Source organism: Sarcophilus harrisii, chromosome 1 (assembly GCF_902635505.1).
Source record: "Sarcophilus harrisii chromosome 1, mSarHar1.11, whole genome shotgun sequence".
Lineage (NCBI taxonomy): Eukaryota > Metazoa > Chordata > Mammalia > Dasyuromorphia > Dasyuridae > Sarcophilus > Sarcophilus harrisii.
This window is the reverse complement of record NC_045426.1, coordinates 661681983-661694313: the sequence shown is the minus strand read 5'-3', so window position 1 is coordinate 661694313 and position 12331 is coordinate 661681983.

Sequence of the window (12331 nt, the reverse complement as noted above, 5' to 3'; positions counted from 1 at the left end):
AAAGCACTTAAAGTGCTCTAGAATTGCTCTTTATTATTATCAGAAACCCCACATGTCCAAAACTGTATTCAATCTTTTTCCAAACCACTCTCTTCTTCCAAACTTCCCTATTATTGTCATTGCAGTAACTTATGCTTTGTCCTGGACTTCTCACTCTCTCCTACCCCTAACCCAGGTTTCCAGCCTCATAGGATATCTTTCCTACTTCTGTACTCTTGGAGCCAGACACCCTGGACTTCTCTTTGCTCCTGGCCCATTATTCATCTCCTATCTCCAGGCCTTTGCACTGGCTAGCTCTCATGCCTGGAATGCCCTCCATCTTTGTCCCTGCCTCATGAAGTCTTTCCTTTCCAAAACCACTTTCTGCAGGAAGCCTATACTAACTTCTTCCCCTGCACTCCTAGTATTCCTCATCCTTTCCTCCCTCCCAAAGTATCTCTTATTAACTACTTTGTATACTTTTGTGTCTATCCACTTTATATTTGTCCTGCCTTGTATATGTATTTCTTGTCTCCATTCAAATGTAAGCTTCCCCAAAGCAAGGATTCTTCTTACCTTCCTTTCTCCCTTTTTCTTCTTTCTTTTTTCTTTCTCTCTCTCCTTTTCCTTTTCCCTCTCTTTCTCACTCTTTCTCTATCTTTCTTTTTTCTTTCCTTTCTTTCTTTCCTTCCTTCCTTTCTTCCTTCCCTCCTTCCTTCCCTTCCTTCTTTACTTTCTTTCTTTCTTTCTTTCTTTCTTTCTTTCTTTCTTTCTTTCTTTCTTTCTTTCTTTCTTTCTTTCCCTCCCTTTCTCCCTTTCTCCCTCCCTTCTTCCTTTCTCCTTTCCTTCCTTTCTTCCTCCCTCCCTCCCTCTCGCCTTTTTTTCTTTCCTTAATATCTCTCCCTTTCTCTCCCCCATCCCCCTCTCTTTTTCTTCTCTCTCTCTCTCTCTCTCTCTCTCTCTCTCTCTCTCTCTCTCTTTCTCTCTCTCTCTCTCCCCCTTTCCCCCCTTCATCAGGTACTTAATAATATTTGATTAAGTGATGTCCCCTGATGTCCCCTCCTCCTCCCTTCATGTTCTCTGATGTTTCCTCATATGTGGGGGTGACCCTGGGAGTCCGAAGGCCTCCCTTCATAGCAAAACACAAATTTTGGCAGGCTTTATTAAGTTCCAAGGCTATGTGCCTAGCATCTGAGGAACTGTACGGTTAAGGGCACAGAGACTCATGGTCAGATTGGTTTCCAAGAGAATGCGTTTTCATGAGCGCAGTAAATCAGTAAACTGTCTCTTACAGGGTTGCCAAAGAAATCAGATAAAGAAGAAAATATGTACACAAATATTTATAGTAGTTCTGTTTGGGTGGCAAAGAACTGCCAAAGAAGGGGGGTGCTCATCACTGGGAAGAGTGGATGAGCTTACTAAAGATTGTGAATATAACGAAATGCAATTGTGCTGTAAGAAATGATGAAGGGCTGGTTTCAGAGAAACCTGAGGAGACTTGTATGAACTGATTCAGAGAGGAGTGAGCAAAAACAGAGAATGATTTATTTTTTACAAAAATAAATTGCATTTTTCAATTATATTAATTATTCTTAAGTGTTGTTTCAAGAGCATTTTAAAGTTGAATGGTTTTGAAAAACTTAAGAATTCTGATTGATGGGGAAACTAAACATGAGTCTAGAGAACCCAAGATGAAGCATTAGGCCTACCTCCTGGACTCCAAGTGCACACTGAGAAACACATTTTTTGCATTTGAGGATTTTTTTTGTTTGGCTCTACAATTTTTTTTTTTTTTAACTGAGGCAACTGGGGTTAAGTGACTTGCCCAGGTTCACAGGAAGTGTTATGTGTCTGAGGCTAGATTTGAACTCAAGTCCTCCTGACTTCAGGGCTGGTGCTCTATCCATCACACCAACTAACTGCCCCTATTCTACAAATTTTTAAATAAGGGTTTTCTTTTTCTTTTAAATAATTTGGGGAGAGGAGAGAAAATAAATGCCAATTACTTGTAAAAAACAAACAAAACACCAAAGATTGCAGGATTGGACTTGGCTACCAGGAAGAGTGCTCCTGTTCTTGAAATTGGAGACCTCTGGATACAGCAAAATAAGTTCTGACTCCTTAAGGAAATAATAGCAAGAAGGAAGCCCTGGAATGAACCCAGTGCCCAGCGGAGATTTGGGTGTCAGGGAAGCAGGGAAGGGGGAATGGGGTTGTCAGAGGCATATTTTGCAGAGATCTGCTGGAGGTGTGTGTGCACATGTGCAGGGATCCATTTTACTTCAATGTATGCAAAAAAGACTGGAAGTCCTGAAGTAGTTCTCTTTTGTGGTTCAGAGTTATAATTTCTCCTAAGGAGCAACCAGTGTGGACTGATAAGAATAGTGAATCCATCTTTAACTTGTGCTCAGATTTGCCAGGGACATTGTGAGGTTAAGGGGCTTGCCCATGATCACAGAGTTAGTCACAAGCTTGTGACATTTACTAGGTGTACATCCAGGAAACTTTATTTATTTGTAAAGCAAATATTTATTGAATGAACACTCATATTATTTTCATTTTTAAATAATTTCAAAACAAGCAATTAAAAAAGTTAACAGCGAAATTTTACTTTTAAAATGAGACGCAAAATACTAGTTGGGTTTTTTTTTTTTTAAAAAACTCAGAGGTTTGCCTGGGCACATCTGCAATCCTAACTCTGCGCCAGTTCAGCTACTATGTATCAGTAGCAGAATATGAACCAGGACATGAAGCCAAGGTAGACCCTCTGTTTACTATGTTTTGAAGACTTAAGATATGGCTGAAACAACAAGTCATAGATACAATCAATAATTTCATCCAAGAGAATGACAATAATGAGAAAACATACAAAATTTGTGGGATGCAGCCAACGCGGTAATAAGGAGAAATTTTATATCTCTAGAGGCCTACTTGCATAAAATAGAGAAAGAGAAGGTCAATGAATTGAGCATGCAATTAAAAAAGCTAAGAAATGAACAAATTAAAACCCTTCAATTAAATAACAAATTTGAGATTCTGAAAATAAAAGGGAAGATTAATAAAATTGAAAGTAAGAAAACCATTGAATTAATAAATAAAACTGAGTTGATTTTATGAAAAAAACCAACAAAATAGATAAACTTTGAGTTAATTTGATTAGAAAAAGAAAAGAGGACTTAAATTAAATGTTAGAAACGTTTATTGGGAGTAGCTAGATGGTACAGTGGATAGTGTGTTGGGTCTAAAATCAGAAAGTCCCCTCATCCCAAATTCACTCAATCTCAGACACTTACTAGTGGTCTGACTTGGGTAAGTCACTTTATTCTGTTTGCCTCAGTTTCCTCATCTGTAAAATGAGCTGGAGAAGGAAATGGCAAACCACTCCAGCATCTTTGCCAAGAGTACTCCAAGAAGGGTCACAAACAGTTGGACATAACTGAAAAAAAAAAAAAAACCTACTAACCCACAAAATTCTCTGGAGCAACTAGCTGGCACAGTGGATAGAGCACTGGTCTTATAGCGAAGAAGACCTGAATCAAATTCTCAGATCGTTACTAGCTGTATTCTCTTGGACAAGTCAAAAAAGAGTAAAAAGTTTATCAAGAAGAATTATTTGAGCAGGATCAAATAGGATTTAAATATAAAAAAGTGGGAAGGGACAACAAACCAGAATAGAGAATATTGTGAAGAAGGGTGATTGTTTGGGTAATCAGGAATTGGAGTATAGGGTATCTGAAGATTAAGAAGCAGGCAGACAGTTCCAATAGTCTTGTGATGGAGACAACCATCTACACTGAGAGAGAGAACTGTGGGAACTGAATGTGGATCACTACATAGCATTTTCACTCTTTTTGTTGTTTGCTTGCATTTTGTTTTCTCATTTTTTTCCTTTTGATTTGATTTTTCTTGTGTAATATGATAATTGTGGAAATATGTATAGAAGAATTGCATGTTTAATGTATAATAGATCAATTGCTTTCTAGGAGAGGGGGTGGGGGAAAGGGAGGGAAAAAATAGAGTATAGAATTTTTAAGGGTGAATGTTGAATATTATCCATGTATATGTTTTGAAAATAAAAAGGTTTTTTTTAAATTTTTAATAGCTTTTTATTTACAAGTTATATGCATGGGTAATTTTACAGCATTGACAATTGCCAAATCTTTTGTTCCAATTTTTCCCCTCCTTCCCCCCACTCCCTTCACTAGAGGACAGGATGACCAATACATGTTAAATATGTTAAAGTATAAATTAAATACAATATAAGTATACATACCCAAACAGTTATTTTGCTGTACAAAAAGAATTGGACTCTGGAATATTGTACAATTAGCTTGTGAAGGAAATCAAAAATGCAGGCGGACAAAATAGAGGGATTGGGAATTCTTTGTAATGGTTCATAGTCATCTCCCAGCGTTCTTTTGCTGGGTGTAGCTGGTTCAGTTCATTACTGCTCTATTAGAACTGGTTTGGTTCATCTCATTGCTGAAGATGGCCAGGTCCATCAGAATTGATCATCATCATATAGTATTGTTGTTGAAGTATATAGTGATCTCCTGGTCCTGCTCAGAAAATAAAAAGTTTTAATAAAAATAAAAGAAGTAGGCATAGAGTGATAGAGAGAAGTTAGAGGGTTTTGTCCAAGGTCTTAAATGGCAGGCTGAGAAATTTGGATATTATCCTTTGACTATGGGAGTCATTGAAGATAGTTGAGCATGAGAAGGATCTATGTCCGGGACTGGACTTTGAGAAATATTTCAGACAATCTGATTACAAAGAAAACTGTGGGAAAAGAAAGAAATCCTTTGATGGTATTTGAGTGTCTGGGATAACCCCTTAGCAGCTATTGGCTTCTCAGGAAAAATATTACTTGAGGAAGTGACTTTGTGGACCTTTGTCCCAGACAACTAATCTCCCAAAGTCAGGGAGGCCTCATTTTCTGTATGAATCACATAGGGGTATTTAGGGTCTCCAAATCAGGCAGAATGATGAAAGATTGTGAGCTGATGTGGTTGGGAAGTCCCACCAGGATTTATTGTAAATTAAATGAGGTAAAATACAGGAGCTTTTGTGAATAGCAAAAAAAAATTCTTCATAGGCAGGAAAATGTCCCTGATCTTCCTCCACTAATAATTAAGGATTCCTTGGACAGGGAGCAAATGGGAAACAGAGGGGCTCCACAGAAGAGGAAGAGATGCCCCCTAGTGGGCAAAACAGATAGTGACAGTAAAGTGATTAGGGGTAGGGGGTCCATGGTCCAAACATGAGAAATGACTCATTTATACACTATCAGAACTGAAAGAGACCTTAGAGCATAAGAGAATCAGAACTGAGTTTTATAAAGACCCTTAGAACACAGGATGTCAGGACTGGGAGGGCCCTTAGAATAAAGAATGTCAAAAAAAATTTTTTTTTTGACTTAAGAAAACTTTAAAGCATCATGTCAATGAGTGAAAATTCATAGAGTTAAACAAGACTTTCTAAAGTTGAAATGGAGTTAAATTTGTTTTTGATTCATAAAAATTTATTTTATTTTTTTTCCCTTGCAAAACCTTTTGTTCCAAATTTTCCCCTCCTTCCCCCCATCCCCTCCCTTAGCTGGCAGGTAGTCCCAATATATGTTAAATATGTTGAAATACATGTTAAATCTAATATATGTATACATATTTATACAGTTATATTGTTGCACAATAAAATCAGATCAAGAAGGAAGAAAAAGAAAAACTGAGAAAGAAAACAAAATGCAAGCAAGTAACAACAGAGAGAGTGAGAATGCTGTGTGGTATTCCACACTCAGTTCCCACAGTCCTCTCTCTGGGTGTAGATGGCTCTCTTCAACAGTGTACAAAAGTGGAACTGGAACAGTGTGCAAGTGGAACATAGTTCCAGATTGCTCTACAGAATGGTTGAATTCGTTCACAACTCCACCAACATGTATCAGTGTCCCAGTTTTCCCACATCCTCTCTAACATTTGTCATTATCATTTCCTGTCGTCTTAGCCAATCTGAAAGCTGTGTAGTGGTATCTCAGAATTGTCTTAATTTGCATTTCTCTGATCAATAGTGATTTGGAACAACTTTTCATGTGACTACAAATACTTTCAATTTCTTCATCTGAAAATTGTCTGTTCATATCCTTTGACCAGAGAATGTCAAAATTGTGAGAGACTTTTAAATGTCAGATCCCTGAGATCTTAGAAGAAACAATGTCAGAGCTGGGGGTGAGGGGGAACCTTAGAATCTAGAATGTTGAAGCTTGGAGAGTCCTAGAACATTTAACTAGATTGTCAGAGTTTAGAAGGACTGTAGAAAAGTGTCCTCACTTTAAAAATGGGGATACTAAGGCCCAGGGAAGTGAGGTGAGTTGTTCAAAGTCATATGACTTCACAGCACTTGAGAGAGAATGTGCTAACATCCAAGGCCCCGATGTTTTCTGCCATACTGTGTTTCTCCAAGATTGCACACCTGATTGGTGGCAAGGCTAGTACAAGAGGCAGTGGATGTTTTGATCATTGCCCTATGTTCCAATTCAGTACATACCTATCAGCATTTATCAGAGTCCTATAATGTGATATGCAAGGCCCCAGGGATTCATTAAAAAAAAGTTAGCAATTTCTCAGACTTTATTTTTTACTTGAGAGATTTGATATAAAAGAAGAAGGTAATTTGAGAAAGAATTCATCAGAACTAAAACTCAAGAGATATATCGAAGATCTGACCTAGGAGGTGGCTTGTGTTGAGCCTTAAAGGAAACTAGGGATTCTAAGAAGCAGAGGGGAAGAAGGTATTTATTCCAGGCAAGGGTTAACAATCTATGACAAAGGTCTGGAGGAGGGAAATGAATGGTCAAGTCTGAGAGCAAATAGGCTAAATTGAATGGAATATAGTGTGAATGAAGAGAAAAAATGTGCAAGAAAGTTGAGAGATTTCTGGTTCTGCTTTCTCATTTTAAGAAAAGATATTAAAGAAAAAATGACCCCATCATTTAATTCCTTGTCCTTTTCATTTTTCTTTGTAATCTATCTGTTGCTGAACTTTATCTGAGTTCTAAAATTGAATTCAGAGATGAATGATCCTGGACCTTGCGCCTGGACATGTAGCAGCTCTGTGGCTGCTCTTCTTTCTGTGCTCTGGACTCTCTCCTCAGTGCATGCTGGGCTGGAGAAGTGCTCAGTTCCCCTACAAGCCTCAATCTTCCCCTCTCCAACATCTTCCTCAACGCTTCTGGTGTTGCCCTCTGGGGCTAAGGAGAATAAGTCTCATTGTCATCTACCAAGTGAAAACTCTTCAATATACTTGAGTACGGACATGCCGGCTTTGCCAGGCTTCCCTCCTACAAGCCAGAAACATCACTTCCTTCAACGGATCCTTCTACAAAGTCATCTGGAGTCCCTTCATTACTCTGGTCACCCTCCTCTGAATTATTTTTGGCTTATCAAGCCCTGAAAAGTGGCACCAGGATTGGAGACTTCAGGTGTGGGCTGATCAGCACAAAGCATGATGGGAATATCCTCTCTCAGTGATGGATATGGCTTCCCTCTTTGCATCCCAAAATCTCATTTAGTTTTTCATGCTGTTTCATATGTTAACTTCTATTGAGCTTGCAGATCACTGAGACCCTCATATCTTTTTCAGGCCAACTGCTGGGTGGTCATATTTCGTCCATCTTGTACTTCGGAAGTTGGGTTTTAAACAAAATTAATATTTAGTCTTTGCCCAATTCCCAAATTGTAAAAAAAACTTTTAACATTATTATTTTTTTAATTTTGAGTTCCAAATTCTCTTCTTTCCCTTCCTCTCATTAAGAAGGCAAGCAGTTTAATATGTCATATCTGTACAGTCATGTAAAAAATATTCCATGTTAGTCATGTTGTAAAAGAAAACATAGGCACCCCCCCAAAAATAAAGAAAGTAAAGAAAAAGTGATTCAATCTGTTCCATCAGTTCTTTCTGTATAGCATTTTTTATCAGATCCTTCAGACTTGTCTTGGATCATCGTATTCTGAGAAGAGCTGAGTCATTCGCAGTTGATCATCATACAATTTTTAATGTTACTGTATACAATATTTTCCTGGTTCTGCTAATTTTACTTTGTATCACTTCATGTAAATCTTTCCAGGTTTTTCTGAGAGCATTCTGTTCATCATTTCTTATAGCACAATAGTATTCACTCACAATCATACACAATAAGTTGTTCAGCCCTTCCCAAGTTAACGCACATCCCTTTGATTTCCAGTTCTTTGTCACCATAAAAAGAACTGTATAAATGTTTTCATACCTATAGGTCCTTTTCTTTTCTTTTTCTTTTCCTTTCTAAAAATCTCTTTGGGATAAAGACCTAGTAGTGGTATTTTTGGGTAAAAAGGTATGCACTATTTTATAACTCTTTGGGAATAGTTTCAAATTGTTCTACAGAATGGCTAAATCAGTATACAATTTCACCAATGGTACATTAGTATCTCAATTTTCCCACATCCTCCTCAACATTTGTCATTTTCTTTTTCTGTCATATTAGCCAATTTGACATATGTGGGGCGGTAGCTCAGAGTTGTTTTAATGTGCACTTCTTTACTTAATAGTGATTTAGAGCATTTTTTCACAGAATTGTAGATAGGTTGGATTGTTTTGTCTGAAAACTGCCTGTTCACACCCTTTGACCATTTATCAATTGAGGAGTGGCTTTTTTTTTTCCTATAAATTTGATTCAGCTGTTTATATATTTGAGAAATGACACGTTTATCAGAGAAACTTATTTTAATTTTTTTTCACAATTATGATTACTATGTATTTCCCTCCATTTTATTTTCCATATGTTTATCCTAGTCTCTATCCTTTCATCCTGAGCCAATTCTGATGAGTAAGATTCATGTACTCCCCCTTTTCCATTTTCTCTTCTACTGTAAAAGTTCTCTTACCTCTTTTTTCAGATAATTTATCCCATTTTAGTCCTCCCTTTTCCCTTTTCCCAGTGTATTTCTCCTCCTCATATCTTTATTTTTTTTAGATAATTATCCCATCATATTCAATTCACTCTCATATCCTTGGTCTATGCATACTCCTTTTAATGCCCCTAAGTTCTTAGGAGTTATAAGTATATAATTTTCTCATGTAGAAATGTAAACAACTTAACCTTCTTGAATCCTTTATGATTTCTCTTTCTTGTTTACCTTTTTATGTTGCTCATGAGTTTTGTATTTAAAAGTTAAATTTTTTATTCACTCCAGTCTTTTTTTTTTTTTTTTTTTTAGGAATGCTTGAAAGTTTTCTATTTCACTAAATATCCATTTCCCTCTGAAGGATTATATAATTATCCCTTTGCTCATCAAAGTTTTCATCTATTGCAGGTCTGCATAAGAAATTAAATGGGAATTCTGGAGAGTTTTGCAGAAGTTTTCAGACAACGTGTGATGGTTGGCAGATGACAGAAAAAAAGTTTAGAAACTCAGAAATGCATAAAACATATACATAATTGTATAATATCAACATTTTGTCTTTTAATATCATAATAAGTTAGATTCCTTCTGTGGTATGAGGGGAGGGTCAAAAATTTATACACAGGTTTTCCAGATCATGGGAATATCTCATCCCTATTTTCCACAATGCAAAACAAATAACTGTACTCAGTTTTGCTGGGTAGGTGATTCTTGATTGTAATCATAATTCTTTTGCCCTCTGAAAGATCATATTCCAAGTCTTCTCATCCTTTGATGTAGAAACTGCTAAATCTTGTGTTATACTAACTGTGGCTCCATGATATATGAATATTTTTTCTGGCTTTTGCAATATTTTTTTCTTGGCCTGAGGACCTGAAACTAGGATTTGGCTATAATATTCCTGGGAGTTTTCATTTTGGGATCTCTTTCAGTAGGAGGTTGATGGAGTCTTTCCATTTCTATTTTATCCGCTGGTTCCAGAATATTAGGATAGTTTTTCTTCATCATTTCCTGAAAGATAATGTCTAGGCTCTTTTTTTCATTCTGACTTTGAAATAGACCAGTAATTTGTTGTTGTTGTTAATTAAAAAAAAAAACAACCTTCAATAGTTTTTATCTTTCCAATTACATGCAAAGATAGTTCTCAATATTCATTTTTGTAACTTTCAGTTTCTGGACATTGAGTAGATGCCCATCAATTGGAGAATGGTTGAATAAGCTGTGGTATATGAATGTTATGGAATATTATTGTTCTATAAGAAATGACCAGCAGGATGATTTCAGAAAGGCCTGGAGAGACTTACATGAACTAATGCTGAGTGAAGTGAGTAAAACCAAGATTCTATGGTACACAGCAACAACAAGATTACATGATCATCAACTGTAATGGCCGTGGCTCTTTTCAAAAATGAGATGATTCAAGGCAATTCCAATAGACTTGTGCTAGAAAGAGCCATCCGAATCCAGAGAGAAAACTATGGAGACTCAATGTGGATCACCTTTTGGGGGAGGTTATTGTTTGCTTGTTTTTTTTTTTTTCTTTCTCATGGTTTTTTCCCCCTTTTTGATCTGATTCTTCTTGTGCAGCATGATGAATATGGAAATATGTTTAGAAGAATTGCAAGGTTAACTTATATTGGATTGCTTGCTGTCTATAGGAGGGGATGGGGAGAAGGGAAAGAGAAAAATTTGGAACACATGGTTTTGAAAAGCTAAATGCCGAGAACTACATTTACATGTATTTGAAAAAATAAAAAGCTATTTAAAAATTGAGTCAGAAAAATAAACGAATAAAAGGATTTATCCATATTAAAAATATTCAGTTCAAATTTTTTCTCCTTCCTTCCTTTATTTCTTCCTTCCCTAAGCAATCTGATATAGGTTATACATTTACAATCATTTAAAAATATTTCCGTATTAGTCATTTTGTGAAAGAAAAATCAGAACAAAAGGGAAAAGACATGAGGGAAAAAAGCAAACAAGCAAAAAAAAAAAAAAAAAAAGGTGAAAATAGTATGCTTTCATTCAAACTCTACAATTCTCTCTCTGGATACAGATGGCATTTTCTATCCCAAACCTATTGGAATTGTCTTGTAGTCCAAAAATTCTTAAATTATCCCTCCTGGATCTATTTTTCAGATCAGTTGTTTTTCCAATGAGGTATTTCACATTTTTTTTTACTTTTTTATTTTTTTAATTTTGCTTAATTGATTCTTGATATCATATGGAATCCTTAGATTCCACTTGTCCCAATCTAATTTTAAAGGGATTATTTTCTTCAGTTGAGTTTTTTTTAATTTCCTCTTCCATTTTGCCAATTCTTTTTAAGGAATTGTTTTCTTCAGTTGAATTTTCATATAACTCTTTCCATTTGGTCAATCTGCTTTTCAAAGCATTTTTCCTTCATTGAATTTTTGTGCCTCTTTTTACCATTTGGCCTATTCTGTTTTTTAAGGTGTTATTTTCTTCAGTATTTATGGAGGGTGTGTGTGTCTGTGTGTGCCTTCTTAACAGAGATTGACTCATTATAATTTTCTAGCTTCACTCTCATTTCTTTTCCTAATTTTTTTTCTCTTACTTGATTTTTAAAATTATCTTTGGGCTTTTCCATGGCTTGAGACCAATTCATATTCTTAGCAGTTATGACTTTGTTTTTTTGAGTATGTGTTTAAATCTTCCTTGTCACCATAGTAGCTTTTTATAGTTATTATTTTTTTCTACTGTCTCCTCATTTTCTCAGCCTATTTCTTGAATTTTAACTTATGCTAAAGTAGACTCTGCTTTTGGAGGAGAGGGGGCACTGTCTCAAACTTCAGGTTTTTTGTGTAGCTGTTTTCAGAGATAATCCTGGGGACCTGCAAAGTTTTGGTTCTTCCAAGGTGGTATGATCTAGGGAGAAACATGTTTATTACTTTTTGGTCTGTGAATAACTACAAGCACTCATTTCTGTCCTGAAACAGGGATAGGGTCCCGGCTCCCCTATGGCTGCAAGTTCTGGTGTGCTGGTGCTCCTCCTTGCATTGAGATTGAGATCCAGCATTGTGACCCAGGGATCTTCAATGTATAATAAAATTCTGAGCAGTATGTATGAGTAATGCAACAGAGTCCCGTCCCTGGTGCCTGCAAAGGGATCCCTTGTACAATTTCCTTTTGAACAGTTATTTGACACCCTTACCATCTGTGGACTGAGGGGTCTGGAACTCTTCACTGATTCACTGATTCCCAAGTCCCACTGCTGGTTTGCTGGGGCATGGCCTATGCTGGACTGAGTTCTGCTCACACTGCAGTACAACCAACCTGTTCTGCTGACTGTCTAACTTGTCTTGGTGTGGAAAATTGTTTCATCCCATTATTTTGTGGATTCTGCTGCTCCAGAATTTGTTTTAAGGAATTTATTTAAGGTTGCTTGTAGAGATTTTGGG